This window comes from Gossypium hirsutum, chromosome A11, assembly GCF_007990345.1.
Source record: "Gossypium hirsutum isolate 1008001.06 chromosome A11, Gossypium_hirsutum_v2.1, whole genome shotgun sequence".
Lineage (NCBI taxonomy): Eukaryota > Viridiplantae > Streptophyta > Magnoliopsida > Malvales > Malvaceae > Gossypium > Gossypium hirsutum.
Window position 1 is genome coordinate 46,494,719 of NC_053434.1, and position 5,016 is coordinate 46,499,734.

The 5,016-nt window shown below is 34.4% G+C and overlaps 1 non-coding gene across 1 annotated transcript; it reads right to left on the bottom strand.

Annotated features, from left to right (window-relative positions):
• Positions 1-3,340: 3,340 nt before the first annotated feature.
• Positions 3,341-3,447, bottom strand: LOC121210598 (small nucleolar RNA R71). The gene has a single exon (XR_005905713.1). It is a non-coding gene; the product is annotated as a small nucleolar RNA R71 (small nucleolar RNA).
• Between the last annotated feature and the right edge of the window lie 1,569 nt (positions 3,448-5,016).

The window sequence follows — 5,016 nt, forward strand, 5'->3', positions numbered from 1 at the left end:
ACATAAAAATTATTAAAAACGGGGCTAGAACAGACTTACGATCGAGCTTGGAAGCTTGAAAAACCCTAGCCATGGTTTCTCCTTGTGAAATTCGGCCTTGGGGTAGAATATGGACAAATTTTGGCTTTTAATTTGGCTTTTTAATTCATTTAATTACCAAATTACTACAATGCCCTTAATGAAAAACATTAGAAACATACCTAACCATGTCCTTTTTTGTTGAATAGCTTAATCAATGGTCTAATTACCATTTAGAGACCTCCAATTTAAAATTTCATAACAATTGGACATCTCTGGCCAGTAGACCTCAACTTTTGCACTTTTTACAATTTAGTCCTTTTGACTAAATTGAGTGCCCAAATGTCAAAAATTTTCACACGAAATTTTCACGAAATCATTCCATAAAATTTTAGACCATAAATATATAATAAAAAAAAATTTTTCTACGTCGGATTCATGGTCTCGAAACAACTGTTCTGACTAGACCTAAAATCGGGCTGTTACAAAAATAACCTTACCATTTGAACCATTTCTTACATGCATCAAAACCATATAAATAACACAAATATAACCATTTCCAAATGGTTCCAAAAACCAACATATATACAAACCATATTTCAAACATGCACATCTATTCAAAACATTTCCAAAGCTACCATAACTTGACCGTGTTGAGGCCAATTCATTACCTACCATTTTGGCCACTCAAAATTGCATTAACACATTGTAAAAATGACACACATAAACAATGCATCAAAATTACCAAGGTTACATCAACCAAAATGACATATTGGAAACACAAAAATTTACACACTTTTTCATATCCTTTTTAACTTAAATTCATATGAATTCGGTTAAATTCTTGTTGAAAAATAATTAATTTTTATAAAATAATTAAAGTGCACTTAAAATATGAACATGTTTAATTTTAGTTAATTTTATAATTATTTTTTATGAATTTTGGTTGTTCTCGACAAATTTGCATAAAGGGTGAAAAATGGCTCGGCAGATACTGCTAGAAGCACAAAACTAAGAAGCAATTTGAAGTATTGAGGCAAACTAGATTTTCAGCCTAAGACAGTCCAAATTATATGTATTTATTCATAATTTAATTAATTTTAATTTATATCCAATTTAATTTGGGTTAATAAATTATGATTAATTATTATGAAAAAGTGGTCCGATTGAACCGAACAGCTAAGAAAAGGACAGCCGAAAACTGTCCAAGCGCTGACCCAATTCAGCTCATTAGCTGATTATTTAAGCTGCAAAGAAGCCCTTGAAGACTTGTTCAAATTACAATTAGACCCCTCCACAATTTGTGCCTTTGTAGATTTTCCCCAAGCCATATTTAGCAAAGTTGAAGCCATCAACTTTGCCACATAGGTGGCCGGCCAAGGGGTGGCTCTTTGGCTGCTATTTTTAGCAAATTTTAGCTGTCACATTCAGCTATAAAAACCCCGCTTGGCTGATCATTCAAAACATCCCTCATTCATTCACATCTCTTCTTTCTTCTCTCATTTTCTCCTCTCATTTTCCTATTCGAAATCCATTGCTCTCTTGCTAACTTCTCCTCTTGGAAAAGGGGCATTCATCAGCCATTTTGGAGAAGCAATTGAGTGTTCATAACAGCCTTGGTCGACAAGGACTATAAAGAAGGAAGAATGAAGCAATATAGTCAAGGTACAGAAAAACACCAGATTTGATTCTTGTTCCCTATCTCTTTAATTTTTGTTGTTTTTGTGATGAACATATCTATGAATATTTATGTTGTTGGAATGGTTAACTTAATCAGCTTAGCTTGAATTTAATTAGTGTTGGGTTGATTGCATTTCATCCTCTTAAATTATTAAAATTGTGTTTATGCTGTTATAAGCCTCAGTAAAATGCTTGATTAAGTAAAATCATGCCTAATTTATTCGTGCATTATAATTGTTAGGTAACTAATGAATAAATTATTTAAATAGACTAAAATTGTAATTAATTGACACACTACTTAATCAGTGTATGTTTATTCTTCTAAGGTAGTTGAAGGTTAAATTAGCAATGTATCTGGCAATACACTTGCCTTGCATAACTTGCAAGATTATTGTGATTAAACTGTTTCAAGGTAAGGATACCTTGTTACCTCACATGGTCTTTTATGTTCATAATAGATTTAATTAGTCGTTTGAATTGACATAGGAATATGCAAGAGATTAGTTTAATTTAATGAGTATGTATCTGCAATAACATGTTTGCTTATTAAAATATGTTTAATCATTTGAATTAACATAGGGATATGTTAAGAGATGAATGGATTTGTGTAGGTGAGTATGTTCATAAGTTAGCAAATTATCGAGTTGCCGTGAATTTATTCGTAACAACATAAACATGAGTTTAATAATTTTAAGTTAAAGAAATGTAATTAATCCAACACAATTATGTCATCTTGATTAAATCCCATTTTGAAATTATGCATTAGAACTCTTATTTTTATTTAGTTTAAAATCTTATTTTTCTTAATCACCCTTTTCAAAACAAAATATTTTTCTTCACCAAAGTGTTTTAAATTGCATTCATAAATAATTCTTTTCATAGTCCCTGTGGGTACGATAACTCGACATTTACTTGTCACTTTATTACTTGTTGTGATTGTGTACACTTGCACATTTTCGTCGTTCTAAGTTTTTGGCCCCATTGCCGGGGACTGTTTTAAAAAGTCATTATTTGTGAATTTTTAGTTTTTCATTTTGGTTTAATTTTTTTTAAAATTTTAACTCAATTAATTTTTCTCTGATAATTTCAGGTGTGTGTGAGTATTGACCAAATCATCGATCTACTCCTTGTAGACCCTGAGATAGAAAGAACTTTTCAAGAGTGAAGAAGACAAGTGAACCAGAGAAGGATCTAAGAGATGAATTTTAAAAATCCAAATCAAGGAAATGGAGCAAATCCTGCTCAAAATCTTATCCTTATTGCTGATGACAGGGATAGAGCTTTAAGACAGTATGTCGTGTCAATGTTTAGTGATCTTAATCCGGGTATTAAGAGACCTAAAATCGAGGCACAACAGTTCGAGTTGAAGTCAGTCATGTTACAGATGCTTCAGACAATAGGCCAATTCAGTGGAATGCATACCGAAGATCCTCACCTACATTTAAGACTACTTATGGAGGTGAGCAATTCTTTCAAGTTAGCTGGAGTACCCGAAGATGCATTACAATTGAAACTATTCCCATATTCACTAAGGGACAGAGCTCGAACTTGGTTGAACTCATTGCCACCAAACTCAATTTCTACATGGCAAGAGTTAGCAGAAAGATTCCTTATGAAGTATTTCCCACCTAGCAAGAATGCTAAGTTGAGGAATGAGATCACTACTTTCCAAAAAATGGATGATGAGTCATTGTATGAGGCATGGGAAAGGTACAAATAATTATTATGGAATTGCCCTCATCATGGAATCCCACATTGCATCCAACTTGAGACATTTTATAATGGTCTCAATGCTCACACGAGGATGGTAGTGGACGCTTCTGCTAATAGTGCTCTCATTTCTACGTCTTATAATGAGGCTTATGAAATTATTGAGAGAATTGACAACAATAATTATCAATGGCCAACCAATTGAGCAGTGTCAAGAAGATGAGTTGCTAGAATACATGAAGTAGATGCTCTTACTTCACTCGCATCTCAGGTATCATCAATATATTCAATGTTAAAAAATCTTACTAGTAATGGGTCTAACAGTTTTACAACATAGCCACCTAACCAATTTGGAAATATAGCCTGTGTTTATTGTGGGGAAGGACATTTGTTCGAAGAATGTCCATCGAACCCCGAGTCCATGTACTACATAGGTAACCAGAACCAAAATTAAGGAAGGCAAGGACTGTAATCCAATTTCTATAACCCATCGTGGTGAAATCACCTGAATCTTTCCTAAAGTAACTAAGGGGTTGGAACCAGTAATATGTATGCCTAACCTAGATCGACCTAGCCACCTAGTTTTCCCCAACAAGTTTAGAAACCAACCCAAGCTGAACCATCTAATGGCTAAGAATGATGCCTTAACCCAAAGCCAAGTAGCTACATTAAGAAACCTAGAAAACCATATGGGCCAGCTTGTAACTGAACTCAGGAATCGACCATAAGGTGCTTTACCTAGTGATACGAAAAATTCAAAGAATCCAGGGAAGGAGCATTGTAAAGCATTGGCATTGAGGAGCGGAAAGACATTAGAGCCTAACACCGTCGAAGTTCAAAAGGAGCAAGCTGACACTCCAGAATCAGAGGAAGATCAACCGATGTTGAAAATCCAGGTTCACTAGAACTAGAGTCTGTAAAATCTGACAAAGTAACCTCAGAACTAGCTAATTCTGATCAACTTACAACTCTGTTAGATGTAGAATCACCATAAAAGGTGAATCAAACCAATTCTAGTGAAGAAACCATAACCACATTACCCTCAAAGACATCAAAAGCAGAAGTAGGAGATTCAATTCAAGAAGTTCCTAGACGTACTCAAGTAACTTCATATCAACATCCCGTTGGTTGAAGCACTTGAGCAAATGCCGAACTACATCAAATTCATGAAGGATATCCTGTCCAAAAAATGAAGACTTGGAGAATTTGTGATGGTAGACAAATTACCCCCAAAGTTGAAGGATCCTGGATGTTTTACCATCCTTTTGCAACAGTGGAGCAACATATTGTGGTAAGGCATTATGTGATTTAGGTGCAAGTATTAACTTGATGCCTATGTCAATATTTAGGAAGTTGGGGATAGATAAAGTTAGACCAACTACGGTTACACGTCAATTAGCAGGTTGATCCTTAGCACATCTAGAAGGAAAAGTCAAGGATATATTGGTACATATAGATAAATTTATCTTCCCTGCTGATTTTGTTATTCTAGACTTTGAAGCAGACAAAGAAGTATCAATTATCTTAGGAATACCGTTCTTAGCAACCGGAAGGACCCTTATTGATGTGCAGAAGGGCGAGCTTACTATGCATGTTCAAGATGATCAG